Genomic DNA, 13,251 nt, shown 5'->3' with positions numbered 1-13,251 from the left:
AGCAAATGCATGGATTGACTTCTGTACTAACCTGAGAGTGGGTGACAATGAACAATGTGATTTATGCAATTTGTAGCTGGCAAAAACACTCTAGGTGGAATAGCAGAATGGTAGAAGTGTCTCTGATAGCAAAGGGGAACAACATAGGATTGTCGGAGATACTAAGCTTACTTTGAGTTGAACGCGTTCTTGTTTTGGATAAGTTCAATCATTGTCAATTGGAGTCTTGTATGCAGAAACTGGATGCTCGTATTGGAGCTGGGACTTAATTAACAGTAAGGGTGAACTGGGATGTCCTGCTTGGGAGGGGGCCTTTAAGAGTTTAGATTTGATGACTGCTTCCATCAAGAACTGGGTTTTTGTGAATTACTGGACACATTTATTCATGATCTGGTATAACTTACAACCAGTAAACCACCATCACCAGAAAAGCGCAAACACTACCAGCAGATTTTATGACAGAGGCTGAAAGGTTTTAGGCAGCCCACTATAACATCTAACTCCACCACCAAGATAAAAAGTTGGCTCCTAGACTGGGTCCTAAGCAGATAATGGTGTCCAAGACCCTGTGTTGCCACTGAAAGAAAAGAATCAGACCAACCCATTTAAAGTAGTGGATTTGTGGACTTGGGAATTTACAAAGGCTTCTTTTTGTCCCTGTACAAAAAACAGTAGCTGCTGGAGCTTCATCTCTAGGATTCTAGTACTCAAGGTTTGACATTACAAGGATTTGCAACACAATTTCTGCATCACATTATTTGCACTTATCGAAATCTTGTGCAGGGAAAAACTAAAAAGCTTGAAGTCAATCTTAGCACAGCTCAATAGGATAACTTTGGGCAGAAAGCTAATTTTATATAAATTCTAGGGCCGGACGTATGAACTATCATTTTTTTTTTAACTGTATCTCAGCCCTAGTGGTCGTTAAAATGCAAAAGATAAAAGACAAAATACTGACTGGACATTAATGTTATTTAGTTACTGCATATGAGTTTTTAACACACTCCGCCTCCTAGAGGGAACCTTGACTTCTTATCATAACTTGAGCGATTCGCTTGGTTATAAACTGGAATGCAATAGTATTCTGGCATCTAATACCTAGAAACACAGTAACCAGGAAGCAGTATTAGAAGCATACCAATTAAAATGAGTTGCTGTAAGATTTGCGGACTGTGAAGCGGCAAAGGACAGATACATTTGGATGCTTATCCTACCCTGATGGGGCTCTTCTCAAAGTTCCCAGGGCTCCTACGGATGCTTGGGGTTGGACGGCACCTGTGAAGAAAGAAAGGTGATTAGTCAGATTTGCTCATTGTCAAGAAATTTATGGTTATGGAGTAACCGACACCTAGCTGCAGATTCCTCACCTTTTGAACATTCCGCAAGCATCTGACTGGATCCATAAACTTTTCAGCAGTACCTCTACAAAGATGGCGACATGCGGCTCAGCACTGATGCTGTTCTGCTCAAGGAATGGTGTGCAGGGCCTATATAGGCTCCACTCCTGCACGCTGACATCTCTTGCTTCCAAGACTATATGCGCCTCTAGACGAAGAGCTCCAAAAGCAAATTTGTGAAAGCAGTATGCAGATTCCTAGTCTCTGGATTTTATTGTTGTTGTATTTTCTTTATTCGATGAATAAAACATCATAAAAGCACATATGTACAACATTTAAAAATACAATTAAATCATGTCAAAATCCTGAATGTTACTAAACATTTAGAGACAGGAAAACTCAACAATACATTTCATTTGCAATAATAAAACTCGAAATAATAATATCATATACAGGAACTACAATAAGAGTCATTAGGCTTAATATACGGTTAAGATCATACTACCGACTTCCTGATTTGTCTAATGCCAATGGCAACAAAACTAGCCCATTAGGGCTATATTATTAAGGTCCCTCTGTCCTATGAGGTAAGTTGGGACTTAAGTCTCCTCGTACGTATCAACCAAGCTCTTCCAATAAATTTGGCTACTCCACACACCATCAAGGTGGAAGACGTGTCGGTACAAAGGACCCGCAGGCCCATTACATGGCATCTAAGGCCCAATTGTTTACATAAAGGTTTTAACCATATCCTCCTCGGCACCCTATATGCTGGGCAAGCAAACATAAGGTGTGCCACGGATTCTAACGGAGCTACACAACACGGACAAGCCTTAGAAGAGCCACTTATGTTGTTCCACCCGGAAGTGAATACATTTACTGGGAGAATCCCAAATCTAACTTTTAAGTACAGTGATCTATCCAGGGGTTTCTCAATAAAATCAAGAAGTGGTTCAAACAACCTAGACCATTTAAACTCTAGGAATCGCTCAGTGAGGGAACCCCCAGTACCTCTACTAGAGGTCTCCCGCTCCACCCAATCCCAATACAACTTCTTAATGACTAGCTTGGGTGGTGGGGTTTGACTCCTCCATAGATCACTCAAACCTAAAAAACCAACCAGCTGCCTCAGGTTACACAACCACTTAATCCTATTGCCTTTGTCAAGTAGGATGAGTTCATCTAAAGCGGCTGCATAATTTTTGAGCTCTTCAGTCCTTCTCAATCGCACCCAAAAAAGTAAAGGGCGAAGGCGCACTATTTCTTTGAGGGGGCGCCTGCCCATATCTAGGCGTAGAGGAATTAATGGGGTGGAGACTGGTAAAGCGATAAGGTCCCTCAAGAACTTATTTTCTGAAGTTATTAACTCCGCGATGTTCTCAAACCCCCAGAGTTCAGAACCATATAGTGCAGATGGCAGTACTTGTCCTTCATAAATTGCGAGAATGGGTGCCACTGGTTTACTCGTAGACGCCCTGTGTTCTCGCAAAACCGCCCCAGCTACTCTTTTGAAGTTTAATAGCATTTTAGCCAGATGGTCATTCCAGCTCATCCGGCTATTCACCCTAACCCCCAAATAGTCAAAACTATCCACCATCTCCAAGAATTCTCCATTTAACATGAGGTTATTCTTAAATCTTTTGGATGGTGCGAGGGCCATTAGCTTAGTTTTGGAGGTATTGATTGTGAGACCCCTGTCCTTACAGAACTCACTAAAGCGATTCAAAAGCTTTTGGAGCCCTGCTGGGGTTTTTGAGATCAAGATGGTGTCATCCGCGAAGAGAAGAGTTGGGGGTTTTTCCCCTGCCAGGGATGGTGCATCCGCCGGCTCTTCCCTCAGATGATCCACCACACCATTCACGAATAGGGAAAATAGAGTCGGCGCCATAACGCATCCCTGGCGAACACCTCTCATCACGGGCACCCTCTCCGTCAATTGTCCCTGAGTGCCCCATCTGATCCTCGCATAGTTTCCCTCGTGGAGTTTCACAATGAAATCCAACAGTGGACCCGGGAAACCCATCTTCTCCAAGATGTCCCACAACCTTGCTCGAGGGACCAGGTCGAACGCCATCCTGAGGTCTATGAAAGCCAGGTAAAGGCTACCATGATTAATTGTCACCGACTTCCAATAGATCGCAAGGAAGCGGAAGACCTGGTCCATTGTGCCCACTTTTTTGCGAAAGCCGGCCTGAAAATGGGAGAGCACCTGTTCCTCCTCCATCCATGCATCTACCCTCAAGATAATGACCCTGCCAACCACTTTCTGGATCACGTCAATCAGACTGATCGGTCTGTAGTTGGCAGGGTCATCTCAATCACCTTTTTTATACTGTAATCACCTCAGCACCCTTCCACGAATCTGGGATTGGGTGACCCCTGGAAATTAAATTCATTAGTAGTGCAATGACTGCAGCCCAAGCAGTGGGTTCTTCCAAAAGGAGATCCCCAGGGATGCCGTCTTGCCCGGCAGCCTTCCTCGGGGTCAGGTGACTTATAGCCAATACTACTTCCGAAGTCAAAAATGGCTCTTCAAGCGTCAATATGGGGGGGGCACGTCTGGCTGGATCAGAAGGGGAATATCTAGTTGCCTCCAATCTGCCATATATCTTTGAGAAATGGGAATACCATTGTTGACTGGTAATGTGATTCACAAGTACAGGTTGGTTACCCTGTCTGGCCTTGTTAATCAGATCCCAAAACAATGAGGCGTTTTTCCTTTTGGAGGCACTTTTGAGGTCCTGCCAATGCTGTTCTTCCCAATCTTTTTTTGCCCGTACTTGTTCTTTTGCGTACTCCTTCCTTGCAACTCTGACTAAGGGTTGATTCTTTTTACACAGGGCTACAGATAGTTCTCGTCTTTTAGCCCGGCACTTTGCAGAGTACCAGGGATTACTAGGTTTAGGGGGTTTTATTTTCGAGCTCGAGATTAAGAAATGGTTACCCACTTCCTCAATAACGTTTTTATAAATCTGAGGAAGAAGCGACTCATGAGCGTCCCCTATTCCTGGGGCTAGTCCCGCCAATTTGCAAGTCAGATCTTCTATATGAGCCCTGATCTTTACCAGTTTATCTGGGTCAGAGCTAATCTTATCCCATTTCAGCCTACGATTTCCATTGTATGGGACCACCTCGTTTGTTGGCCTAGGTGGGGCTAGCTTAATGCTACTTTTTAAATTGCTCCACCCTAACTTCAGACTCAGTGGGTTATGATCACTGTCCTGCGAAGGAACCACCTCCATATCTACTAGGTCACGCCACAAAGTGACGTCTAGTAAAATATAATCAATTCGGGACGGGCCATTGAGTCTATTAAACGTCATGGCTCCATCCCGATCAGAAGGTGATCTACCATTCAATGCTCTTAATTTGAAATCAACAGTAAGAGCGTTAATCTGCAGAACCTTAGCTGTCCATTTTGTAATTGGAGGTAATGACAAGGCAGGAATAGACCAGCTAGCATCCTCCTCCAATATGCCCAGCAAGTCATCCCTGCTTAGGGGTTCAAAAATACAATTGAAATCCCCACCCACAAGAAATTTAGAAGATGGGGGGCAATTACCTAGAGCCTGCTCTAAGAGCATAAAAGTTTTTGACATTTTATCTCCCTGGGTCCCTCTATCGTAAACATGAAATAACTCCACTCCACTGTCCTTTGTCTGGCCTACAATTGTTAGGTGTTGAATGTCCCCACTTCCCAGATCGTGAACAGAAACCTTCCAGTTTAATTCTACTTTTACCCATACATGTAAACCCCCGGCTGGTCTGCCCTTACCACAGCTATGTGCGGGTAGCCAAAAGGTTACATACCCAGATTTAAAAACAGGGGATAGGCTCCAAGTTTCCTGGAACATACATACATCATATTTTTCGATAAAGTTGTGACATTCTGGGAGGGCCAACCTATTCCTCAAACCTGCTATGTTCCAAGAAACTAAATGAATATTCTTTTTATTGCTGGAGGGTAGAGAGGAGAGGACTTCTTTGCTACCACCTAATTCTCGTGGTTCCGGGGCGTTGGAAATTTGAAGACAATCTGTAGGATTTAGGGAATAACACCCGTCGTCCGAACGGACCGAAGGTGGACAATGGGTAATAGCCAAAGCCCCAGTACAATCCAGACCTATAGGATCAAGAGGGGCCAAGGTCCTATTGTGTTGTTCTTTGGCCTTACCGTGAATCACCAACCCTTTTCCCACTGGCCTAAGTGCACTAGGGCTACCCCCCCTTCCCATCCTGGTCCGTAAACATCAATCACATTCTTCCATGCCCGTGAGCACATCCAACCTATTCATTGTCTCCAGGGGTGTAAAGGGCCTCAAATACTCCTTTCGCTGGTTGTTGTACCTAGTAGATCTAGGAGGGATCACATTCCAATCCTGGGGATCAGTTAGCATATTCCTGCCATAGGGTACTGTCAAAATAGCTGGGTTAGCTTTATCCTTATTCCTGTGGTAGGTTGGAAGAAAAACCAGGGATCTAGGATAAAAATAAGTCAAAGCTCGAGGGCTAATACAGCTATCACCCATTCCGGGGGGCCAATTCAGTATATAATTAACCGCACCTGGGTCTCTAAAATTAATCAGGACAATGTCTCCCTCAACATCTTTACATCTACCACCTATCCAGGGAAGGCGCCTAACGTGTAATATCTCCCCATTAAAATTATTATATATTGGTCTATGAATACTTAGCCAATGTATAATTTTTTTTTTCAGCTGAAAAAATCCCTCTCTCTTATTGTCTGCTAATACGGGAACACCCGTCAAGACCACCACCAAAGGCGCAGCTTCAGGAGGTAAATCTACCTGTGGCCCATAATTCCCCATACTGCCATTACGGCTAGAACTTCCCTGCTCCTGCCTCAAAGACTCCTTTGCTGTCATAGCATTCCCTACCACTGGATCAGTATTAGACTTACTGGTTACTTGTTTCCCTGTCATAAGGGGCCCCTGTTTATGAAAGTCAGGCATCGGCTGGTTTAAAATCTGTAAAGAATTTATACCAGCTTGGGGGGGTTCCTTGGGAGCGTAAGTGGGGGGTGTCATAGCATGAGTGATGGTCATATGCGCTTGAACCCTATCCGGGCCAATCATTTTATTTAGGGTGGACTCTATGCCCTCCAACCTCTGCTCCAACTTCCTCAAACTATCGGTAATAGGTAAAATGAGGGTACTAAAAAGATCTCCCAAGTTGGTATACAGTGCCGTAGAGAAAGCGTCCGGCTCCGCAGGAACCTCAGAGGTCAAATGAGTTTCAGAGTCAGTCACAGCCAAATCAGAACCTACGAAAGGAGGGGAGGGACTCGGGTTTAGCCTATTGACTGGCCCAGCCGCCAACTCTGTAGCATCACCGATTGTAGCTTTAGTGTGGCGCCCAAAGTCATGATGGTTGAACTTTGTTGATTTAACCTGGCCCGCCCGCTCCTTGCGTCTTATTTTCCTCGGGGGCGGGCCATAAATTTTACCCGTAGCCAGTTTTTTGTGTTTTTTCACTATTAATTTACCACAGTTGGGGATCTGATTTTTGGGTACCATAGAGCTATTTGTAGAATTAGAGGGAGCAGTGTCACTAATATCATATACTACAGGGGCACAATTTACGGGTGGACAGTCACGTAATAGCAAGGGCACACTATCCTGAGAAAAAGTAACATCACTAACGCGACTATTGCCATCAACACCCAGAGGGGCCTCGAGAATACTGACTTCTGGAGCCCTACGTTTCATATTTTCGACGGAGCGACGGCGCTCAGTCCTGCGCTCATCCAAGGAGAGGTCCCTCTTTTCCTCCAATACTACCTTCCTAAAATACGTATCCAGAGGGCCATATATCACTCCCCCCAGCTTTTCCCCACTCACTTTTTCAGAACTCTGGGCCATGGGTAGGGTAATATCCCTCAGTAAGATGGACGACGTATCGCTTACAGGGCGTACATAACCAAGCCCTGCCCGGCCTCAATCGGTCTCAGAGGGCCTTAGAGGGCCCGCCCTTTGCCCGGGCTTAGCCCCGAGCGTCGTCCCGCGCGCGTCCCGCTAGCGCGTGTGGGGAAGTCCTATTTAAGGGGATGCAGGGGAGTAAAAGGGGGAGGAGTCGGGAAGAGGACCAGGTGCAGCCGATGTCCGCTGCGCACAGCACCCTGGTCCTCGCAGTCCCGAGAAGAGTAGAGTCCACCTGCAACTGGAGGACGAGCAGTATTCACCCCGTTACAGGGCAGAAGGTGGCGTCCTGTAGAACAGACAAGCAGGAAGGATTTAAAGCCCCAAGAGTCCGGTAGGTTTGAGAGTCTCCGAGCGGCGCCCGCAAAGCGGGGGCCGCGAGGCTTGATAAAGCTGATGGGGGAGGGGTCGGGAAGAGGACCAGGTGCAGCCGATGTCCGCTGCGCACAGCACCCTGGTCCTCGCAGTCCCGAGAAGAGTAGAGTCCACCTGCAACTGGAGGACGAGCAGTATTCACCCCGTTACAGGGCAGAAGGTGGCGTCCTGTAGAACAGACAAGCAGGAAGGATTTAAAGCCCCAAGAGTCCGGTAGGTTTGAGAGTCTCCGAGCGGCCCCCGCGAAGCGGGGGCCGCGAGGCTTGATAAAGCTGATGGGGGAGGGGTCGGGAAGAGGACCAGGTGCAGCCGATGTCCGCTGCGCACAGCACCCTGGTCCTCGCAGTCCCGAGAAGAGTAGAGTCCACCTGCAACTGGAGGACGAGCAGTATTCACCCCGTTACAGGGCAGAAGGTGGCGTCCTGTAGAACAGACAAGCAGGAAGGATTTAAAGCCCCAAGAGTCCGGTAGGTTTGAGAGTCTCCGAGTGGCACCCTATTGAGAATAGGGTAAAATCACAGAGCAGGAGGAAGGGAGCAACATTGAGGAATCTGTGGCTAAAGTCTCTACCAGAAAAAGCGTTATCGAAAGTAAGTAACTTGCTTTTCTGATAGACTTCTAGCCACAGATTACTCACCTTTTGTATAAATCCTAAAGAAATAGCCATTTGGTGGTGGGTCTGTGAATGGACTGAAACCAGAGTATTGCAGGACTGAGCAGGCAAAGTTTCTCTATAGATAAACATGGCTGTCGAACAATAGTATTTTGTGAACGTTTGAAGGGATGTCCACATAGCTGTCTGGCAAATTTCCAGGACAGGGAATCCGCATTCTAACAAAGTGATAGCAGCTTTTGCCCTGTAAAAAGAGCATGCAGTCATTACTGATGCTGCTTTTTTAGCTAGGGCATAGCAGCTCTTAATGCAGGGCACAATCCAATTAGAGATTGTCCTCTTCTGCACAGCTTTACCTTTTTTAGCACCAGCGAACACCACAAAGCTGAGTGTTCACCCAGTGTTCTCTGGTACGATTTATGTAGAAGTTCAGAGCTCTCATGAGGTCCAATTGATTGAGTCTCTCCTTCTCAGAGGAGTGAGACAGAGCATAGAATGCTGGCAGAGTGGCTAACTGACGTGGAACGGTATCACAACTTCTAGCAGAAAAGATTCCCTGAGTCTGCAGAACCAGTTTGCCTGGGAAGAAGGTGGTATATGGCGGATTAACACAAAGAGCCTAAAGCTCACTTACATGCCATGCCGAGGTGATGGCGACAAGGAACATAATATTTATAGTAAGATGCTGTAAGGAGCAACTGTGAAGCAGCTCAAACGAATTACACATCAAGTAAGTAAGGTCGATATTAAGGTCCAATTGGGGCATCATAATAGAAGGGAAGAACATATGTTGAAGCCCTTAAAAAAAAACACAGAAAAAACGCATCAAAACTTTTGACCTAAACAAGAATGGCTGATCTGGCAACTGAATCTGCTGCCAACCCAATCAAAGTCCAGTAACCACCACTGCAGATTTCGTGCAGTCTCCTCTGAAATCTGAATGTGGTAGGAAAGGTCGCACTGAGACTTCAGATCCCATTACAGACCCTGCATATGCCACCTGGCATGCTCGACCAGCAGGAGGCAGGCCATCAGTACCAGCAGCCTTAGAGTTGACCTTACTGAAATCCAAGACCGAGGCTGAAAGATAGGGATCAAAGCTTGAATGTCATGGACTCTTTCCAGAGGGAAAGACACAAAACTGAATCTTGTCCAGAACGGCTCTGATGAAATGAGCATGATGATAGTGAACTCCAAAGATGAGAGGCGGTTCACCATACTCTGGAGGTGGATGCCCGCCATCAACAGTCACTGAGGTAGGGGAAGACTGGTACCCCTCACCTCCAAAGGTGCACGCCTACTACCATCATCACTGCTGTGAACACCTGAGGGGTACTGGTGCTGGAGCAAACGGGAAATGCTCCAGTACCCCCACAAACCGCAGGTACAGCCGGTGTGTTGGCAAGACGGAGAGATGGAAACAGGTGTTCAGCAGGTCCAACCCCACCATCCATTATCCACAGAAGGCAAGACCTGGGCCAGGTTTACCAGTTTTAATTTCTCCTTCCAAAAGAAGGCTTTGAAAAGGCACAGGTCTAACATAGGCCTCAGGCCTTCATATTTCTTGGGCATCAGAAAGTAGCAGGAATAACAACCACAACTTACTTTTGGCACAGACACCCTCTCGATAGCCCCTTTGACCAAACCGATTGCACTTTGTGGAGCAAAAATGGAGTGGTGGTCCTCAGTCAGTCGCTGGAGGGCCAGTGGAAGTTGCAGTGGGGAAGAAAGGAGCATAAGGTATAGCCCCTGTGAACAATTAGTAGTACCCCACCTGTCGAAAGTTATTGCCTGTATTCTGAATAGAATTGGTGGATTCTGCCTCCCATCGGGTGGTTACGCTCCTGTAAGGGCGCGCTAAAGAGGTTTTGCGTGGGGGATATAAGCGGGTGGGCAGGTAGAGGGGGGGCGGTGGAGGAGAGACTGAGTGGCCCGTTGACTTGGCCATGGTAGGTACCTCTGTCTTGACCGCAAAACTGCTGCATTCCCAGTGGAGGCTGGACAAGCGGGCAGTATGGAGCACCTCAGCCAAAGCCAAAAAAAGGGCTGGTGAACTGTGGTGAGGTGGGGCGGAACGGCCCAGAGAGATAGCAGCAGCCCTGCTCTCCTTAAAATGTTTGAAAGCAGTATCAGCCTTGTCACAGAACAGGAGAGTCCCATCAAAGGGCATGTCCCTCAACGAGGACTGGACATGGCAACCAATGGCAACACTGGTGCCTTTGGCCCACCCGATGAAAACTGTGGAGTCCAAGCCACAACGAATCTTGAACTTGGCTGCATCAAGAACATCTTGAATCACCTGAGAGAGCACAGAGCAAAGGTCTTTAGGTACACCAGGGAGGACTTGTGCCACCGAGTTCCAAAGGGCATGGGAGTAGCATCCCAACAAACAGCTGTCATTAACAGTGTGCAAGGCCAAGTTGGTAAAGTAAAAGATGTTTTCTAAATGTCTCCACTCACTTAAGAGCCCCTATCAAGGGTAGTGGTAGGAAATATGTTGGGAGTAGAGGCTGGCAGAAGCTTGCACCACGAAGCTTTCGGGCGATGGGTGCTGCGAAAGAAAAGCCGGTGGCTTGGAGTAGGAAGATGGCACCTAGCTATTTGTTGATTTATTGGTGGGCCAGAGCACGGCTTAACTCAAGCTCTCAATATGTTATGCTTTTGTGCACCGTTGAAAGAAAGGGACTGCAAAGATGTCTGCCCCAGTTGAAGGACCTCAGTCAAAATATCAATCTTGACCTCCAAGGTGGAGAGATGGAGGATAAGAACTCAGAGAGAAATGAAGAGACCACCGGATCCTCGTCTAGAGGTGCAGAAGAAAAGGAAAAGAAAAAAGTAACTGCCGTCACCACACAGGACTGACTTCTATAGGCCCGCACATTTCCAGTGCAGAGGCGCATGGGGACACCTTTCAGCATACATAGGTATTGCTGAAAAGTTTCCGGATCTAGCCCGACTCCTCTGGAAGATTCAAAAGATGAGGCATCTGTGACTAGAAGATGATCGGAAATCTATTTTATTTAATACATACATAAGGTATTACATTTTAAATAATTGTTATTTTAATTTGTCAAGATTCCTTCATTTTCATAATGAAATGTACTGGGGAGGGAGAGGAGTCAAACTTGGTTTGGGATTTTAAATTTTTTTTATTGGTAATTTGTTAGGCACGATGTTCACCTAAAGAGACTGATTCACTCCCAAATCTACTGTTCTCTAGAATACAAATATGACATGACACATTTTTCCTCCGATCAGCTGCCCTATCATATCTTGATAAAAGCCATTACCTGTCAGTTATACAGTGGTGATCATGAAAAGTGACTGCCTAATGGCAGCAGCGCCCATCATCATGGGACACCCTCGGGCCAGTCCTGGCCTTTAGTGCCCAGCGCTTAGCATTCTTTGGCTATTTACATGAGCTCTTAAATCCCAACATTTGAAAACTGTTGGCTGAAAAAGGTTGAATATAACTAACGTATTATAGTATTTCATACAATACTACTGCCATTTTCAAGTTAGTTCTATAAATAACATGCAACTCCTATTACTTGATTTTTTTTAATGGTAATCCATTTATGGACTTTGGAAGAAAGGAAGGCTGCATACACCTTGCAGGGATTTAGGCTTATGACTGGCAGCTCAAACCATATTTTAAAAGCAGGTGTTCAACTTACTAAACCATCCACTTGGCTCAGTTGGAGCACTTAATAGCTACGTGACTTACAGCATTCTAGAACACACAACCATTACGATAAGGATAGGCAACCCGCCATGCACTACATAATGTTGATGGAACTAACATTTAGATAACTATTGATAAAGGAAAGACAGATAGCCAAGTGACACAAACAAATGACAGTTTAGAATGTTCACAAGAGGGATCGTCCTCGAAAACTATTTAATTTATTCTTGGCACAAGTAACACCATACAACAGGGATGCAAGTTCCTCTGGTGCAGTGAAAAGGTCTAACTACATGGTCAATCTCATTCATCTCTTGCAAGTGTAAACAGTACAGAATGTTTGTTAAAGACCTTGTCTGTATACCTACACTAGCCAATGTTTATTGGTATGTGAAAAGTAGACCCAAAAACCCAGCATATGCACTGGCAAGGCTTCCACGTAGCAAGTGAAAGATTTACTGATCTGGTCTTCCTGTATGACTTACACAGGGCTTCGGGAACGCACAAGCTCATCCCTCCAGCGGTCTCTACTACGGGAGCGTCTGCGCTCCCGGCTCCTGCTACGGTGCCGTCGTTCCAGACTCCTACTGCGATGGCGCCGCTCTCTGCTCCTACTGCGGGTGATCTGGTGTCGGGTGCGGCTCCTGCTTCGACTGCTGCGGTCCTTGCTGCGATCTTTGTTACTGCAGTCCATGCTTCGGCTACTGCAGTCCTTGCTGTCGATAAAACACAAATCACACACCATCAAGGGAATCCATATGTGCATACAGTTAGTGACACCATGGCCACTTACATCACTGATAATACCAGAAATCAAGTATGCTTAGCCATCTCACACTAACACCGCCCCACCCAATCTGCAATCATTTTTTCCTTATTCACTGCCTATATAACCACCTCAAATGACTACCATGAGCTTCTAATCGAACAACTGTGAACTGTTCCCATCTTCATCAGGACAAAAAGAACTACTGTGCATTGACATTGCTAGTTAGATGAATGGCTTGCCATGTGTCAATTTCCAGGATTGAAACGGTTTGTATTAATACAATCTCCTAAATACATCAATTGAAATAAAGTTGCTAAATCGGGAAATCTCAGTGGTGCTGGTGTGACATTCATATTCACAAAATCACAGCCTGACATCATGCCACCATCGTAATAAAGTGCCCTCTTTTTGCATGGTGCCCTGACTTTATGCCAAACTGCTGATGTACTTTGAATGTGCCCTGGGTTCCTGCCAAACAGGTACCCAGGGCCTATGTTCTTTCCCTAAAACTGCATTAAAACAAAACCCAATTG

Source organism: Triturus cristatus, chromosome 1_1 (assembly GCF_964204655.1).
Source record: "Triturus cristatus chromosome 1_1, aTriCri1.1, whole genome shotgun sequence".
NCBI lineage: Eukaryota > Metazoa > Chordata > Amphibia > Caudata > Salamandridae > Triturus > Triturus cristatus.
This window is presented reverse-complemented; position numbering follows the sequence as displayed.